Source organism: Trichosurus vulpecula, chromosome 1 (assembly GCF_011100635.1).
Source record: "Trichosurus vulpecula isolate mTriVul1 chromosome 1, mTriVul1.pri, whole genome shotgun sequence".
NCBI classification, from domain to species: domain Eukaryota; kingdom Metazoa; phylum Chordata; class Mammalia; order Diprotodontia; family Phalangeridae; genus Trichosurus; species Trichosurus vulpecula.
In genome coordinates this window covers 96,283,169-96,303,524 of record NC_050573.1, presented here as the reverse complement: position 1 = coordinate 96,303,524, position 20,356 = coordinate 96,283,169, and positions in this window count along the sequence as shown.

The following is a 20,356-nucleotide window of genomic DNA, read 5'->3' as shown; positions in this document are numbered from 1 at the left end:
TTTGAGATAATGAGGAGATGGAAGTGAAGAGAATCAGTAGATCCCTCTGCATCTCTTACCATGCGTGTACAACTAGAAAAGGAACCAGAAGCACCTAATAAAATGTCTTCTTTTTATACATGAGGATGAGACCAAGGGATGTTGAGGGCCTTGCCTGAAGCCATATAATGTAGACAAATCTCTTCTCTCTGTCTTTTTTTTCTCTGTCTCTCTCTGTGTGTCTCTCTGTTTCTCTATGTCTCTGTCTCCCTCTCTCTCTCTCTCTCTCTCTCTCTCTCTCTCTCTCTCTCTCTCTCTCTGTCCCTCTGTCCTTATCTCTTTCTCTTTGCTACCACATGTACAGTGACATTTGACCAATGCACTCTGGGACACCTGACACTGTAGTTTTAAAGGCCAGGGTCCTTCACTAACAAGATCCTTCCTTTATCACCTCAGTTGCCCAATTAGCATACCAGAAATGGAGTCCTAGGCACCTTTATCATCAACTGAGAGTACTGTCCCTCCCTTTGCCTTGGTGGAGCTGATTTGGCATCTGGTACTGGCTGTGCTTAACCCCTCTGACTAAGGATTTAGGAAAGAGGGTATCTGCCCTGACTCCATTCTAGGTTCTACATAAGTCCCTACATATGAAAAAAAAAAACAAACAAACCTGTTGTTTCTACCTGTAGATGCCTCATCCCATTGGCATTCCTTCCCTGGCCAGTGTTTTTTCTGTTAATGAGTATAGGCTAAAGAAGCTTGCTCACTTGACCTGCTTCCTGCTTCTGAAGCTCTTGCTACTTCTGCAGTGCCACAAGAATACCCGTTGACCTAACCAACCTTTGCCCCGTTGGCACCATCAAGCTGTTCCTCTCAACTTGGACCTCTTAAACACAGACAGTATGGGATGGGACAATCTGTGAATCGTATTTTTTTTTATATTTTCATTTTAAAAACATTTATTTTTCCTCCTCCTCTGGAAAAACACACCTATACAAATAATCAGCATAAGTGAAAACAAATTCTCACCTCATCTGTGCACAGAAATATATCTTAAATCCTATACTTTGCCACCAGGAAGTGAGTAGCATGTATGATCATTCATCCCTGGAATCATGGTTGGTCATTGCATTGATCACAATTCTTAGTATTTTAAAGCTGTTCTTTTTTAGAATGTTGTTATTCTATAAATTGTTCTTCTTGTTTCTCTTTCTCTGTCTCATTGTATTTCTGTCTCTCTCTCTCTGTCTCTCTCTGTTTCTCTCTCTGTCTCTCTCTCTCTGTCTCTCTCTCTCTCTCTCTGCCACCACATGTATAGTGACATTTGACCAGTGCACTCTGGGACACCTGGCACTATAGTTTTAAGGGCCCAGCTTCTTCACTAACAAGATCCTCTTCTTACCACCTCAATTGCTTAATTAGTATACCAGAACTGGAGTCCTAGCCCCCCTTATCATCAACTGAGAGTACTGTCCCTCCCTTTGCCTTGGTGGAGCTTTTACCTTGCTAAACCACAGTTAGGTCAGCCATTCCCCAATTGATGCATGACCCTTTAGTTTCTAATTTTTTACCACCCCCAAAAATCTGCTATAGGTATTTTATATGTATAGGTTCTTTTCCTTTTTTTCTTTTATCAGTTTGTGGTGTAAACCCCCTACTGGTATCACTAGGGCAAAAGGTATGAACAATTGAATAACTTTTAGGATATAATTTGAAATTGCTTTCCTGAATGGCCAAACTTTTGTTCTTTTCATTTCTTGTGGGCATTAGGTGCAGAACTTAATTTGTTCTTTTTCTGTGCCTCTCGCCTTCTCAGTAAATGAACAGTCAACTTCCCTTTGTAGTCATAAGTATACTCGGTAATGATTTGTATACCACTTCCCAAATGCCAGTTTTATTAACCACATGATAAACCCTGCTGACCTACTACTATGTGTCTTTTCATTGTCCTTTGAGTCACCTCCAATTTTTATTCTTCTGAGATTGAGATTGGGTAGATCCCTATGGGTGAATTTATGGGAGAACATGGAAGGGAGTTTCCCTAGATTGACTATGGTCTCTATCATGGGGGTGTGGAGGGATACACTCGTACATGGAATTGTAAGACCTCTTGGGCTATGAAAGTATATACTAAAACATTTCATACTCAGGTTTCATATAAACCAGATTTAGGGATTGGTTGAAATGAGTTTACTGAAGAGAATATTCAGTCTAATACTACATTGGTTTTAAAAGAAAAAAAAGAACTCATATTTTTAAGTATTCCCAATCTTAATACCCCATGCAAATAAATGTTAGTATTCCCATGGAGGTTCTGGATTGTGAAGTTGCCCCAAATGAATGCATTTCTCACTTTGAGATCAGAAACAGAGAGAAAGATGGGATAGAAAAAGACTCAGCACGTGGAAACCAATGTAATATGGGCTAGAATTCTGGCCCAATTACTTCCTGACTCTGTAATCATAGAAAAGGGACATAAACTGTATTATGATTTCTTTTGTTAATTATATTAGAGTCTTAAGTAGGACTTACTGTCCAAATGAGCCTTAGACGTCAGGTAGCCCAATTCTAACATTTCATAAATGAAGGAATCAAATCCCAAAGAGAATTAGTCAAAATCAGAAAGTCATACTAAAGTTGTGATTTGAATTATCTCTCCTAACTACAGACTCATCCTTCTTTTAACTACACCATTTGTTGCAGGCCAGGCTTGACTAAGTCTGGTATTTCAGGTTTGAAATTAGACCTAAATGACATACTCATAAAACATTTAACCACTAAGAAAAGAAGTTCTGCTTAGCCATAGGAGGGAAAGGATGTTCAACAGAGATGTAGCATTGATTTATTGGGTGTAACTTCCCTGCTTCTCTGTTGGCTGTGCTGGTCCGCTGCTCTGGAGCCCGAGGAAGGATCTGCTGACTTCTCATGCTCTGGCTTTTTAATACTTAGGCATCTAGGAAGTTATATCAATGACCCAAGTCATTGCATTCTGAGCCTTTTAAGATTCCATGGTGCTTTCAATGTCTTTTATTAGAAAACCTGAACATGGCAGATCCACCATGTTTTCACCACACCATAGTAGAAAGGACCCAGATATGGTCAAGTGCAGAACATACTGTATGAATAATTAATGCCTTTAATCAAGAGTATAGAGTAATGTAACCTATGGATCACATGCTGATAGATTTAGAGATGAAATATATCTTAGAGGTTATCTAGTCTAAGCTCCTGATTTTAAAAGAGAAGAAACTGAGGACCAGAAAAGTTAAATGATTTGACTTACAGTACATATGTAATAAGTGGCAGAATTGGGATTTGACCTCCTGTCCTCTCATTCTAATCAATCAATCAGTAAGCCCTTATTCAGCACCTATTATATATTTGGTACTTTGATAAGTGGTAGGAATACAAAAACAACACCAACAAGAAATAGTCCTTGCCCTCAAATAGCTAATAGACTAGTGGGAAGACAGCATGTACATATATAGCAACATATACATATACACACAGAAGATAGGTAGATATATATGTATATGTGTACATTTGTGTGTGTATCTGTGTGTACTGTGCATACATGCATATATACAACATTTATAAAACAACACAGAACTGATAAGGGGTCCAGAGGGGTTGGGTGACCACTTGCCATTTCTTTCATTAAGGGACCTTTAACTTTGGGCCCAGATTTGCAGATCAGGTTCAGTTACAAGAAGGGAAACTATTCCCTCAAGAAAGAGTTCATGTTCTTTCTCCTTTAATTCTTTGGGTCTTATATCCATAACCTCACCTCATCCCTGAACTTAAGCCAAAGCTTAAGTTTGGCTCATGTATGTAGTTTCCACCAAAAAGTATTTTCATTTCCTCTTGAGTGACGTAATACCTAAAACACAAAAGACTCAAAAGTGTCCATTAATGAAGAATTTAACATGAATCAGGAACTTATAATCTATTGTTATGCTTTAAAAGTACAAAAGGCATACAATTCTCTCTTGGTTTCCATCACGTGGAGAGCCCCAGTCTCCGAATTATCCCAAGCTTTTGAGTGGTTAGTCTAAGCCCTCTAGAGGCAGTGAGGCAGATTCCTCCTTTTATGCCTTTTTTTTGCTTCAGCTTGCCAGGAAATCCATAGCCAAGCAGCAAGCTTTTCTGCTCTCCCCTAACGTTCCCACCAAGCTCAAGACATCGGTACCTAATGACCTACACCACAGACATGGTCCTAGTGCCAGTGGTTAGTGCCAATAGGACAGTACTGGGATTGTTTCAAAATTCTAAAACACAGAACTTATGGGGAGTGGCAGTTAAAGAGAAGGTGGAAGCAGTGAGAAGATAACTGAACATATTGACTTCCCAGTGTGAGGGACTTCCATGATTCAGACCTGAAGCAAAATATAAATGATGAAACATTTATTAAACTCTTATTATGTGTCAGGCATGGTGCTAAGTGCTGGGATACAAAGAAAAAAATTAAATTGCCCATGTCCTCAAAGAGCCCCTACTCTCATGGGGGGAAAACAAGATGCTAATAACTACATATATATGAAAAAAATGTAAAAATCTTATGTGTGTAAATGGAAGGCAATCAGAGAAAGAAGGCACTGGTGGTGGTGGTGGTGGTGGGGGCAATGATACTAGGAAAGGTCCCTTGGGGGTTGCAGGATTTTATCTGGGATTTGAAGGAAGCCAGGAGGCAGAGATGAGGAGGGAGAGAATTCCAGGCATGGGGGAGAGTCAGGAAATGGAATTTCTGATGCAAGGAACAATAGGAAGATTAGAATCCCAGGGCAGGAAGTACAGCTTTTCTGTAAACAGTGTAAAACCTATTCAAAAGGTAAAGAAAATGACATCCCATATAAAAATAGCAATTTTTACTGTTTTTCCACTGTTCTATAGACAACTGAGAGAGAATCTTGAAGGCTTGGCTCATTTTCATATTTTTTACATTAGTTTATTTCTTTTTAGTTTTCAGTATTCATTTCCACAAGATTTTGAGTTCCAAATTTTTCCTCATCTCTCCCCTTCTGCTGCCCAAGATGGCATTCATTCTGATTATGACTTCCCCCAGTTGGCCCTCCATTCTATCACCACCATCCCTGTTCTCTTCCTCCTTGCTTTCTCTTAGGGCAAGATAGATTTCTATACCCCATTGCTTGTATATCTTATTTCCCAGTTGAATGTAAAAACTGTTTTTAACATTTGCTTTTAAAACTTTGAGTTCCAAATTCTCTCCCTTTTCCCCTCCCCACCCACCCTCATTGAGAAGGCAAACAATTCAATATAAGTTATACATGTGTAGTTATGCAAAACATTTTGCTAATAGTCATGATGTGAAAGACTAACTATATTTCCCTCCATCCTACCCCACTCTCCATTTATTCTATTTTCTCCTTTGACCCTGTCCTTTTTCAAAAGTGTTTGCTTCTGACTACCCCCTCCCCCAATCTGCCTTCCCTTCTATCATCCCCCCCTTTTCCCCTTCCCCACTACTTTCCTGTAGGGTAAGATACCCAATTGAGTTTGTATATTATTCCCTCCTTAAGCCAAATCCAATGAGAGTAAAGTTCACTCATTCCCTTTCACCTCCCCACTCTTCCCCTCCATTGTAAAAGCTTTTTCTTGGGCTTGGCTCATTTGTAGCAAGAGTGAATCCAATCTTCCCCTCCTCCCATAATGTTTTCCATAAATCTATTATGCTTATGAATGGGAAGGAGATGAGGATCTTAGGACACGTAGGCAAAACAGTTGTCTTGACCAGTGAATGAAAACAACAACAGGAAGTTTATTTTACCTGTTTTAACCCAGAGGTAGTTGGAACAGAGTGTGATAAGCAGGGGAAACAAGGGAAGGATGCAAAGAGAAATGTCTCTGGACCTTAAGCTCAATGACCTGTGGGCCATGAAGTGGGAGAAAGAAGAGTGCTGTGAGCCTAACCTGCAAATAGTTTACTCCTTGGCCTTGGCCAAATCATCGCAGAAGCCAGATGGCCTCCAGGTTCCTACGATGCAGATAACCCACATTGGGGCCAGAAGTCTACCCCTCCAAAAGTGGGGCAGCACTTACCTACCACACCCATGCTAGGACAGCATACAGCAGTCCAGTGCAGTCCAAACCCCAGGAGAGAAACACAATGAAGCAAGCTTTTCCAAAGAGGGTCAGTTTCACTCAAGCACAGTGAATTTGTTTCTCACCTCTGATATCTCAAGCATATAGGCACCAATTATCAAGATTGCATGGAGCTATGTAGCTTCCCATCAAGAAAGGTTCTTGGCAAAAGGAAGAGCACCAGATAGGAAGAGGAGGAAAGCTCCCGTGCAAAAATAGTTTGTTGCAAATATTACTAGGTCCAGGAATCCAGAGAAGTTTTCTGAATTATGGCAGCACTATTCACAATAATCTTGACAGGTAGAAGAGGTATCCTCATGTGACAGAAGAAGAAACTGAAGCTTTGCCAGGCTAACTGACCTCCTCATCATCCCAGATAAAACAAGGTCATGGAATCACGGCTATAGAGCAAGAATGAATCTTGGGGGTCATTAGGTCCGATCATGTCATTTTACAGATGAAAAACCCAAAGCCTAGATAGGTGAAGAAACTCATTGAGGATCTCACAGCTAAGGAGTATATGAGGCAGATTAGAACTCTTATATTCCACACTCAGGTAGATACACTATCTGCTTTATCACCTTGCATAGTCCAGGTGGATTGTGATAGGTCTAATAGTAGAAGAGAAAGGCAAGCTTCTGGGCAAAACTGGAAATTACATGGTTCTTTATTACTCCATCATCTTCATTTCTGGTCTTTTTTTCTGTTCTAAATAGTGTACTCATCTTCCCCTTTAAGAACCAATAACCTTTATGGATGCTTGTCCTCCTCTTTCTAATGCCACTCTACTCATTCTAGACAAGTTCCAATAGATACCATAAGAAGAATCTGTAAAAAAAAAAAACAAACATTCCACAAGAAAAGGATGGTATCATGTAAAATAAAGTATCTGAACTAATTGGAAATCAGAACAACTGATTTCAAGTCCTGTATCAGACACATTCTTGTTAAATAACTTAATGACAGGTCATTTAATCTCTATTTCTTTGCAAATTGCGAATAGCAATACTTTTCTATCTCTTAGGTTCCTTATGAGAAAAGTGATTTTCCAGCAATAAAGCATTATAAAAAGAGTAGTTATTAAGGATTACAATCTTCCTGGCTACCAAGTAACTTCTCCAAGAGGATTCATTTGAAATCTCACGCCTTGGAGACGTCTTGGTAGAATAAAAAGAAAAAAATAGTTGTGGAACTTGGAGTCAAAAGACAGATTTTAAGTCTAGATTCTATTACTTTGTGGCTGAGTAACCTTGATCATGTCAGGTAGCTAACACGGTACACTGTGGGACCACAAGTCAGGAAGACCTGAGTTCAAACCCATTCTCTGACACTTAGTAGCTCAGTGACCCCTAGTAAATAACTTCTCTCTGTCTCAGCTTCCCCATTTGTAAAATGAGGATAATGAAGTCACCCTTCTTCCCGGGGTTACTGTGAGGATAAAATGAAATAACTTTTGCAAAGTGCTTTGGAAACCAAATGCTAGCTGCCATGATGATGACAATGATAATGATGACAAAGATAATGTCATTTCATCACCTTGAGCCTCAGTTTCCCCGTATGTAAAATATGGAAAATCATACTCACACCAACTACCTCTGGGATTACTATGAGGTAATTTTGGCAATTTCCACTTGGCAAGTGGAAAGTGATCTCATTTTCCAAGTATAAAAAGGCTGCCTGTCACCATTAGCTGCTGGAACACTAGATTGAATCCCAGCCTGAGTGTCACCAACCCAGATTGGATACAGAGGTATTGTAGAGGACACCAAGCTATCTGTGAATAAGTCTCCATGAATCATAGCCCAGGCCACCACCAGGGAATCTATTCAATTGCCTCTTATCCCAATCAGCCTCAAATTCTGACAGTTATTTGAACATTGGTTATGCCAAGGGAAAAAAGACCTATTTGTGACCTTTTTTCCATACTTACTCTTGGATTCCAGTCTCAGCTCTCTCTTTATATTGGAAAATGTGGGGGAAAAAAGAGCAGTATAGAAAGTAATGAAATTTTCCCTTATCCAAATGAAAACATTCTGATTGAACTCTGACACCCTTTGTGCCTGGCCAGGACTGTTTTGTAACACATGCTCTAGGTCTACTCTATCAATCCTTATCACACTATAAGGCTGAGTCTACACATGACAGCTACTTTATTCCCTCAGGGATCTGATCTAAGTTGAACATTGAAGGGACAAGAGTTTATTTTTCAAATGCTATAACTCATGAATCCCCACTGGTGTGCTCCCCCCACACACCATGATCAAACGTTGATATCGTTTAGTCAACCAGACTTAATTAGCTTTTAATAAATTATATTTACTGTGGTGATTTTGTAAGAACAGTTAGTAAAAAAACAGAAATCTCCCCAAAAAGTCTTTTGAGAAAGACTTTCCTACCAGTATATATGGAGGAGGAGAGTATTTGAGGTCCTATATATTTAGGAGAGTAATCTCAGGCTTACATGGCAAAGAAGTATCTCACATCTCCTGGTTCTTGGACATGTTTTCCTCTCCTTTTTGGAGTTCTCAGAACATTCACTTAAGATACAGTGTACCTTTCCCTCCTGGGCTTCTTTTGGGTTCTGAAACTGCCTTTCTTCGGGTGGTTACTTTATCCTCAGCTTCCATGCAGCCACTACAACAGATGTTCTGAGAAAATGAGTTGTGTCTTCAGTATTCTTCTCTGGTCAGTGGCAAGGGAGATGGACACCAAGGTCAAAAACAAGGCTAAGGCTAAGGCTCTTCTTCTCTCATTCAAATGATTTCTTACATGGGATTGACTAGGGGCTTCTACCACTAAAGTATCAGATGTCTGAATTCCTAAGTTCCACACTGACAGGCTATTTTATGCAAAATCCAGAGAGAATGACCAGTTTTCTCAAATAATCCAAACACATTTCCTGTGTGGTATCCCTTTACTGTACCCAATGGCTTTCAAGGACTTCTAAACTGATGAATGTCTAAAATCTTTTATTGGTTGACTGACATCTAGGCCTTCTTAATACTTATTTCATACTGCAATTGACCCAGTGTTTTCAACTGACAAATAAATCAAGGCATACCATCTTATCATTTTTAACAGATGATTATTGTACCACACACTTTCAATTACACTTTCAAATGCCTTCAATGCATAAAAATATGAAGCACCTACTTGTGATGCCAATCAGTGATTAAAGATCTTTCCTGCCCACTCAATAGTTCTCAGGTGAGGCTAGTTGAGGGAGGCCTGATTAGAGGCAGACCTACACCCTTTACTTACTAAGTGCTGATCGCCAGGCCTACATCCTTTCCCTGAAGCCCTTGGTCCATAAGAAGGGTATGTATACCCAGCAAGTATCCATTAAGCTCAGAATTCAGTCCAAGGAGAAGTAAGAACTCTGAGACCATGATGCCGAGAATCTACAGGGAGTTCAGAGACTAGCAAGCTATAGAACACAGAGAACTGTGGAGAGATGAGAGAGAGCTGCAGAGACAGTGCAGAGCAGAGAGTGGAGACCAGAGAGCTGCAGAGACCACAGTTGAGGAGACCAGAGAACTGAGGGAGGAGAGAATGCAGACAGGCAGACAGTTGGGACTCATGAGTGTTTGTGGGAAGGCCCCCAAAGGGGGAAAGGTTACAGTATGACTTGGTTCTTTGCTGTAGTACTGTGTTATAATTTCCTTGTGTTACATTGAGATAGACTTACTAGCTTTGGGGTACAATTGTTGCTATGTCGAGTTGGAGTTACTGGTTTTCGGATTTTATCCTCTAATGTCTAAATAAATGTTATACTTCCCCTGCCTTCTACCTAGAGAATCTCTTATACTTTGAGATTCCGAACTATATAGGCATATTCACGGTCATCTTCGAGGTCATGAATCTTGCCTTACTGATACACTACTATATTTGTGGCACAGTAGTTGGTCCTTGAGCCTGCAGAAGACAAGACATATGCATTCATAAAGAGTGTGATAGAAAATGGGAGATAACCGAACAATGAGTTCTAGGAAAATTTCAGGAGGGAGAACTCAGCCCTTCATGTAGAAGGTAGCTCCCAGCAAAGATTTTGAAAAAAAGGAAGAATTTTAATAGATGAATATAATCAGAGTGACACATGGTGAAACAGAATGTGAGGCACTTGGCAGTAGTGGATAGAGGACTACCGTTGGAGTCAGGAGGACCTGTGTTTGAATCTTGCAGCAGAAACTAGCTATGTGACCAAAGTCACTGAATCTCTCTATCCCTCAGTTGTTTGTTTGTTTTATTTCAGATGTAAAATGAGGCAGTTTGACTCAATGGTGTGTAAAGTCCTCATTCCAAATCTGTTATTCTATGATTGCTTTCCAGGTAGAGAGGTCAATGCATTCTAAGATGAGAGAGAATATAGTGAAATAATAGATCAATGAGCAAGCCATTTTGGCTAGATCATAAAGCAAATGAGAAGAATGACAATCTATCACTCAGCATATATTAAGCACCTACTGCTAAGCTACCAGACACGGTGCTAGGAACTAGAGGTAAACCTACAACAAATAAAAGGATTCCTACTCCCAAAGTGTTTACAGTTTATCAAGAACATTAAATTTGAGAACAATTTTATTATGATTATTATTCTAAAGGCAATGGAGGGTTACTAAAGCCTTTGAACAGTTTTTTTTTTAAAGTAGCAGTGTTAATTATGGATCAGAGAGGGGTGATGGATGGATAGGGATGTAGCAAAATGGAGACAAGGAGATCAAGTTGGGAAATGATGAGAAATTGAATTGAATTGAGACTGCTAATTGCATAATTGGAGAAATGGGGTCAAATGTGAAGAGAAAGCACTTGACACTGAGGCTTAAGAGAAAAAGAAGAAATAACATTGACTCTAAATATCTCTTAAAGTCAAGGCTCTCTGTTAGGTGTTGGGGATCTTAAGATGAGAACAAAATGGCTGATGCTCATTGGCCAAGTCGACCTTGGCTTCAGTTTTCTCATTTGGCAAATGAGGGGGTCAGGCTATGGGACCTGTGATGTCTCTTTTAGCTCAGGACTCATGATTTTATGAACCTTCAGCTTCAACCTCAAGACTCAGATCCCATGTGCCTCTCACCTCCTTTGGGAAGCCTTTCCTCATCCCTTTAGTTGTTAGTCTTCATTCTCTCCTGTAATTATCATTTATGTGCTTTTGTTTACCTGTTGTATCCCATGCCCCATCAAGCAGAATGTAAGTCCTTTAAGGGCAGAAAATCTAAGTCTTTTTATCTCTGGAGAGGCCGCATGATAGATTGAGAGATGATCTTGGAGCCAGCAAGACATAGGTTCAGGTACTATGTCTGATCTATATTGGCCTGTAAACCTAGGCAAATAACTTAAACTCTCTCAGACTCAATTTCCAAATCTATAAAATATAGATAATAATATAGCCCACCTCTCAGAGTTATTATGAGGATATCCAGCTCTTAGCAGCGTCAGGAACACAGTAGATGCTTAATAAATGTTTATTACATTGTATTGGATCAGGATCAAATGAAATAATACATAAAGCACTTTGTAAAGCTTAAAGTGTTATATAAATGTTAACTAATATAATATTGTTATAATATAATATATCTAATTATATAATATGATATGACATTATTACATGTTAACTGATGTGATTGCTTCATAACAATGCGCATCCTCTAAGATACTTACTCATTGAGTTGATTCAAGGGAAGTATTTTCTAAGCTGTAAAACATTACAAAATAGTAACTTTTCATAACAATATTAAACATAATAATATAAACAATCGTAATAACCATAACAATATTAATCATCATAATATATTATAATTATAAATGTAATTATAATGTATTTTATATTATAATCATAATAATATTAATACTTAAAATAGCTAGCATTTATGCAGTAAATTAAGGTTTGCAAAATGTTTTACATTTTATTTAATTTGACCCACACAACCATGTGAAGTAGGTACAATTATTATTCCCATTTTACAGATGAGGAAATTGGGATTAACAGTAATTAACCAATTTGCCTACAGTCCCATAGCTGGGAGGTTCCTCTGTCATGATGTGAACTTGCCTTCCTACTTTAACTCAAAAAATATAGTGGATAGCTTATAATAACTGAAATTAACATGATGATTTGTTTTGCAAAGGACAAGTACAATAAGGGATTATATAATAAGGTTCAGTCCTTCTGTCCCTACACAGAGTGCAGAAGCCTGAGGAAACTCTTGCCAGAAAAGGGAGTGACAATGTGTAACAAAAGTGCCTTGGAGAATGTGTAGACATTCTGTTACTTGTTCTAGTCTGCAAACCACATGGTAGATGGCAGTTTCTTTGGCAGGGGTTCCAGAGCTAGAACTATGCTTGACCTTGGCTTTTCTCTCCTATTTGGACCATTGCTCTTGGTTTTGCTTCTGTGCTAACAGTCTTCAGTGACAGACGACACTGTAAGATGCATTGAAATTGTATTTGTTAAGGTCCCCGTAACTACCTGTTAGTATGGTAGGCAGGTATGTGATTTGTCAGTGTAAAGTAACAACAGATAGGAAATAGGAAATAAGAACGGAAGGGGGGACATAGAAGCCACTTGTCAAAACTGCCCCCTAAATTAATTAAGGTCACAACGAGAAACTTATGTGCTAAATTAGCCTATTAGACCCCAATAAATGGTTGTCAGTTTGCAAGGCACAGAGAGGCACCAGATATACTCAGTAAGTCCAGAGAAACTTCATGCTAAAAAGGAATTTTTGAGGTGGCCTCGATATCTTTGAGGCTACATTCATATGCTAATGAGAATACACTAAGGTGATATATGGATGACAGGCTTTTCAGCACCCATTAGAACCTTATATGGGAACCTAAATGGGAACCCAAAACCTTGTCCCTTGAGTGCTACTACAGGTACATACATGCTGAGCGTCCTTCTCCCTCCCTATCTCTTCCCCATGCTGTCTGCCTTTCTTTCCACTCCATTCCCCACACAGTCTGCATGGTCTTTGCTTCTGTGCTCTCTGCCTTACTAAAGTGTGCTTGATGCATTATGCTTCACTTGGGGCCAGCATGATTTCTCCTGGTGAGTATCCAAAGAACTGGGCTTGTTCACCCTGGCACAACTGGAACCTTCTTGGGTTCCTCTTCCTTAAGGCATAAGTGGGATGCACTGACTGGGACTTTAATTTGTTGTTAGCTGCACCTGCTTTGGTTGAGCTTGGTTACATGAACCCACTGGTAGAAATCAAGACTTGATAAAGGAACTCTGTGTTCTCCCGAAAAGGATCTTCCCATACGTTTAGGCTTAGTAGAACATAAGGGGAGAGAACTTGGGCCCCTTTTTCTGTGAGTCCAACATGTGACCGAGTGAATACAGACCTTTCTCTTAGTCTGCCACAGTTTTTGTTCTATTGAGAAACAAGAGTCTTAGCCCATTCTCCCAGAGACCAAAGTAGTATAAGTGAGAGTATTCCCCTAAGGTGTTAGGGAGGTGGGTGTGATGGGGAGGAGGTGGGGACAGGGAGTATGCTTATATTTCCATTCTTGCTCTATCTAATAGTAAATATCTCTTTGTCAAAGCTAATTGATTTAAACTGGTTAGATGGAATTAGTTAATAGTGGCTAACAATGTGGGAGGAACACCCAGTGTGGGAGATTAAGTAGATAGTAGGAGATAAGAGATACTCCCAACTCCTCAGGGTATCCTCTAGAATCCTAAAGGAGAAAATAGTTTGCTTAGCTCCAAGAAAGTGGATCAGATTGGAAAACACACACACACACACACACACACACACATGCATATATAGAGATATCTATTTCTATTGAGTAATTCATGATATATGTTATTAATCTGACCCTGCTTTAGAAATATACACACACACACACACATATATACACACACGTATATCTATATGTAACATATAACACGTACACACATGTATGAAATGACTGAGAAGACATTGGGTCTTTGTGATGTGGGGGTGGGAATTGGATCCAGGTACTCATGTTCAGAAGTAGAAGATATTAATAAAACAGAATGGGAAACTGTAGAGCAGAAATATCCTCCCTGCCTTCAGTGGGGGAGAGCTATTTTAAAAAAGAGAAAGACAGACTACCTGAGTCAAACTGTAACAGAAAAGAAATTGGATTTTTAATAATCAAAAAGAAAGTGAGAGCTCCTTGATTAAAACCCACCCAGTTGTTGGATTTAGGGGGCCGAGCTCTCCAAACTTTCATCATCTTTTGAAATCAGTGAGCTCATTGCTATGTCTCAGCACCCCCTCATCTGGTGAGACACTCCAAAAGGGTATCACTCATAATGCAGCTCGCAGATACCAGCAAATTATTTGCCCCAACAAATGAAAATCCAATGCCGGCTCCAATAAGTGTAACTCATAAATGTTTAATCCACTCAGAAGAAAACAAATTTTATTTGATTTAAGAAGAAAACTCTTTTGCCCAGCACAGCAATCTCCAGGCAAGAACAGTAAGATTCATTGTTAGCAGGTTTGCATTTTCATAAATTCTTTGAGCAATTGGCAAAGCATTATTCCCATTTGTAAGTTATTGAGCTGGAGTTCTCCCTACCCTTTTCTGCCTGACCCTTTTGGTTTAGAAGAACTGGATTTCTTCCTTTGGCTATGAGAAAGACCCATGGATCCTAGAATCCTAGAACTGGAAGAAGATAAAGCCTTTACCTGCAATCTTCTTGAAAATAGCTAGTATCCAGTTTCTGTTTAAATGTCTTCAGGGACAGAAAACTCATTACCTCCTCAATGTAGCCTATGCTACTGAGAAACAGAACTCATATGGAAAAGAGCCTCTTCCTCACATTGTACTGGCTAGGATAGAAAGAGACTTCGTGGGTCTGTTGGGAAAAAAATAAAACCAGAAATTATTTCATACATGTAAATTATTTTGGCCATAGCCAGAGATGAAAGCAATGGATATTCTTCCAAGAAGTCATATTTATAAAACCTTAGAGTTAAGAAGTCACCTAGTCCAAGCTTTACCTGAAAGAAGCAGCAAAGTTGTGCCATTAGCCAGTCTAGGTGGTGAAGTGGAAAGAGCATTCAATTTAAAGTCAAATCACAAAATATTAATTAGGAAAACTGGATTTTGACCTGATTCTGACTCCATATACAGTGCCTTTTTTTAAAAAAAAAAACACTATTGTATTGTTAATCCTTGTTTTTTATGTTCCTGCTTCCTAGCACAGTGCCTTTCACAGAGTAGGCTCTTTAAAATGCTAGTTGATTGATTCAGGTGAGAGCAGTGAGATGCTAATAAATGTGTAACAACCAGTTTTCCGTGGGGAAGAGATGTACACATAATATACTTTTAAGTTTAATCTGCACATTTAATATTTTCTCTATCACCCTCTTAAGACTAGACAATCAACAGACAACAGATCAACTCCTCATTTGCACCATTTGCTTATTTTCTAGGATATGAATGCCAGCACTGAAAATTTAACAAACCAGTTTGAACCATTTTGAGCTAGCTTCAGTACATCTGTAGGTGGAAAGTTTAACCTATGAAGATGGTCCTATTTACTTGTCTAACCTTGGGTCACTCATTTAGGATCCTAATAAGTTCAGAAGATAATAGATTCAGGGATGGAAAGGATCTTAGAGTTCATCAAGTCCAACGCCCTCGTTTCACAGATTGCTTTGTATAGACCATCTTTATATATAGTTGTTTGTGAGTTGTCTTCCCCATTACACTGCTGCTTGATATCAAGGGCCATTATTTTGTCTGTTTTTGTTTTCCTAGAAGTTAGCACAGTTCATGGCACATGGTAGTATCTTAATGCCAATTTATTAAGGCATAGAAAGGTTCAGTTGCCTGCCTATATCACATAGCTAGTGAGTATTGGGAAGTGCAATTTGAATACAGGTGTTCCCAACTTCAAGTCTAGGACTATCCACTGCCTGTGCCTCTAACTTGCATTGTCAGTTTGGGTGCCCAGGAGACTTACTAAAGCTAAGTTCAAGGTACACTTTGGGTCTGCATTGATAAAACTGTAGCTCATGAGCCCTTGCATATGCATTTACAATTAGGAGTTAGCCAGTGGACATAATTATCTCAAAATAGACATTTACTGCAATAGTAATAACAGAACATTCCCTCCATAAACATGGGATACACTCTCCCCCAGCTACACAGCATCAGTGGGGACAGTGGACATACACATAAGGTATACTGGTAGAGGCTCACAAATAGGGAACTTGCATGCACTGGAACACTACAGGGTCCTAATGTCTTTTCTTTCTTTATGCTCACATTATTCCCCATGGGTTCAATATCTTTGCTAGGCAGGTTGCTCAGCTGAGCTCCCTGGGCATATCTCTCTCTGTGACTATCTTTTGATAGCAAGGGCTGGCTCCCTTGTGGAGTCAACATCTTAACACATGCTTAGGAGCGTTCAACAATCCCCAGTCTTCTACAAAGAAACATGGAGCTCACAACAAGAAAGTAAAAAAAGCCAGCTTTATCAAGGGAAGATACCAAACAAAGGACACTAAGGGAAAATTGTAGAATCATATCAGGTCCTCCAAGGCCCAGGGGATGGGCACCCTACTTGTGGCCCAGAGGAGTGTTTCAACAGTCCGGCTAGCAGCTTCTGTGGGGGTGTAAGATCCATCAACGAATAGCACCCAGAAAGCCGCCCACACGCTGCAAAAGCACAGGTTCTTTTGATCTGCTTTAATAAGGAAAGCAACGTTAAGGGGTTGACAAGCTTACTTTAATTCATCATACAAATATCATTCACTTAGTTTAGGGGAAAAAACCAGTACCCTGAACTTCAGAGCAAAATACAAAATACTAACATTGACACACAGACCTTGTCTGATTCTAATCCCAATACATAGTTACCGGAGTTTAACAAAGCCTCAGCATCCAGGTTACAAGCTGGAGGGCTCTTAGCTACAGCTTCCCGGAGTCTCTGCATCAACACCATCGTGAGTGAGAGCAAGTAAGTGTCTGAAGGTAGTTTTGAACTCAGGTCTTTCTGACTCCAGGCTCTGCACTCTATCCACTGTACCACTTAGATGCCTAGAGTGAAAAGAAGGGGTCATGTTTATTCTGGTCCAGTTCCTAAAGAAAAGAGAAGGAAATTCCAGGAACACAGTCTGAGGGAAGAAAGACAGCTACATAATTTGTGTGGGGCTGATTGAGGAACTATGAAATTAGAAGAAATCAGACAAAAAGAAGGAAAATTAAAAGAGGAAAAAGTACTAATATTCAATCCTAATTCCCCATATAAAGCCTAGTTTGCTCCCATCCTTCATTTCATATGACTTCTGCATTTTAGAGAAAGCCTTCCATAATGTAAAAAACCATAGAAATTTGCTAAACTTTACCTTTGAGCAACCATTCACACGTTAAAAATTCTCTTACAACATCACTAGGAATCACATGTATATAAGCTCTAGATTAATAGTAGTTAGCAATTCTATAATGCTTTAAGTTTTCAAAGTGCTTTATAAATATTAAATATTATCTTCACAGGAAGATGCTAGTCGTATTCCCATTTTATAGATGAGGAGTTCATTCATTCATTTGTTCATATATTTGTTCCTTGTTTTGGGTATTGATCCATCTTTATTTGAAAGTTCATTCTTTCATTCACTCATTCATCTGTCTGATAGCTTGTTCATTCATTCATGTATGCATTCATTTATTCCACTGTTTTAATGTCTTCTGATTTTACAGCAAAGTCACCTATATGAGGAAATACCCTTGTTCATTCCAGAATGAATTCCGTCTTCAATTGAATTCCATATTCCATTTGAACACCCTATATACATATAAAAGGAAATTTATAGTATATTGATAAGTAAGATCAGGATTAACTATTATCAGTCTTAGAAATGTTACTTTTGAGGGCAGAGCCAAGATGGTGGCTGGAAGGCAGGGACTTGCGTAAGCTCTCCCCCAGGTCCCTCCAAACACCTATAAAATGGCTCTGAACAAATTCTAGAACTGCAGAACCCACAAAATAGGAGAGGGAAGCAGGGCTCCAGCCCAGGACAGCCTGGATGGTCGCTGGGAAGGGTCTATCACATGGAGCTGGGAACAGAGCAGAGCATATGCTAGCATGGGCTGCACCAGGACCAACCAGACAGAGAGCCAGGTGGAACAGGCTGTAGGGCCCTGAATCATTGAGCTATGGCAGTTACCAGACTTCTCAACTCACAAACACCAAAGACAACAGAGCAGGTTAGTGAGAAAAACTGCTGTGACAGAATGAAAAGAGTTCAGAGTCGGCCACCATCCTGGTGGCGGTGGAGGTGGTGCAGCTCTGAGGCTGCTTCTAGAGCCCCAGGTGCAGTTTCTTCTGGCCCCAGGCCCACCATTTGGGAGGAATTAAGCTTCATATTAGAGCAGGAGTGCAAAGCCTACTTTGCCCTGCCTAGATCTGGGCCACAATCCTGGTTGGTGGTTCATGGGGGAGAAGGAACGCTGGTGTGGCAGAGATTGCTGTGTAGAAGTAGCTCTGAAAACAACAGCGCAGCCCCTAAAGCTTGGGACAAAGTACTCTCTACTCTAGAAGCAGTCATACCTTTACAGAAAGCTCAAGGGTCAAGTAGTTAGCTGGGAACATGAACAGGCAGTGAAAACGGACTCAGATTCAGACTCAGACTTTGGAATCTTTTTTCTGGTGACAAAGAAGACCAAGACATACAGACAGAAGAAGTCAACAAAGTCAAAGAGCCTACATCAAAAGCCTCCAAAAAATATAAATTGGTCTCAGGGCATGGAAGAGCTCAAAAAGGATTTGGAAAAGCAAGTTAGAAAAGTAGAGGAAAAATTGGGAAGAGAAATGAGGAGGATGCGAGAAAACCATGAAAAACAACTCAATGACTTGCTAAAGAAGACCCAAAAAAATACTGAAGAAAATAACACCTTAAAAAGTAGACTAACCCAAATGGCAAAAGAGCTCCAAAAAGGCAATGAGGAGAAGAATGCCTTGAAAGGCAGAATTAGCCAAATGAAAAAGGAGTTCCAAAGGACCACTGAAGAAAACACTACCTTAAAAATTAGATTAGAGCAAGTAGAAGCTAATGACTTTATGAGAAATCAAGATATTAGAAAACAGAACCAAAGGAATGAAAAAATGGAAGACAATCTGAAATATCTCATTGGAAAAACCACTGACCTGGAAAGTAGATCCAGGAGAGATAATTTTTTTTATTTTTATTTTTTTTTAATTTATTTAACATATTTAGTTTTCAGCATTGATTTTCACAAGAGTTTGGATTACAAATTTTCTCCCCATTTCTACCCTACCCCCCACTTATTGGACTACCTGATAGCCATGATCAAAAAAAGAGCCTAGATATCATCTTTCAAGAAATTATCAAGGAGAACTGCCCTGATATTCTAGAGCCACAGGGCAAAATAGAAATTGAAAGAATCCATCGATTGCCTCCTCAAATAGATCCCAAAAAGAAATCTCCTAGGAATATTGTCACCAAATTCCAGAGCTCCCAGATCAAGGAGAAAATACTGCAAGCAGCCAGAAAGAAAGAATTTGAGTATTGTGGAAACCCAATCAGAATAACCCAAGATCTGGCAGCTTCTACATTAAGAGATCAAAGGGCTTGGAATACGATATTCCGGAGGTCAATGGAGCTAGGATTAAAACCTAGAATCACCTACCCAGCAAAACTGAGTATCATGCTCCAAGGCAAAATATGGATTTTCAATAAAATAGAGGACTTTCAAGCTTTCTCAGTGAAAAGACCAGAACTGAATAGAAAGTTTGACTTTCAAACACAAGAATCAAGAGAAGCATGAAAAGGTAAACAAGAAAGAGAAATCACAAGGGACTTTCCAAAGTTGAACTGTTTTGTTTACATTCCTACATGGAAATATGATATGTGTAATTCACGAGAACTGTCTCAGTATTAGGGTAGTTGAGGGGAATATGCATATATATAGACAGAGGGTACAGGGTGAGTTGAATATGAGGGGATGATATCTAAAAGAAATAAAATCAAATTAAGGGATGAGAGAGGCATATATTGAGAGAGGGAGAAAGAGAGAGATAGAATGGGGTAAATTATCTCGCATAAAAGTGGCAAGCAAAAGCAGTTCATTGGAAGGGAAGAGGGGGCAGGTGAGGGGGAATGAGTGGATTTTGCTCTCATCGGATTTGACTTGAAGAGGGAATAACATACCCACTCAATTGGGTATCTCACCTCACAGGAAAGAAGGGGGAAGTGGGTAAAAAAGGAGGGATGATAGAAGGGAGGGCAGATGGGGGAGGAGGTAATCCAAAGCAAACACTTTCAAAAAGGGA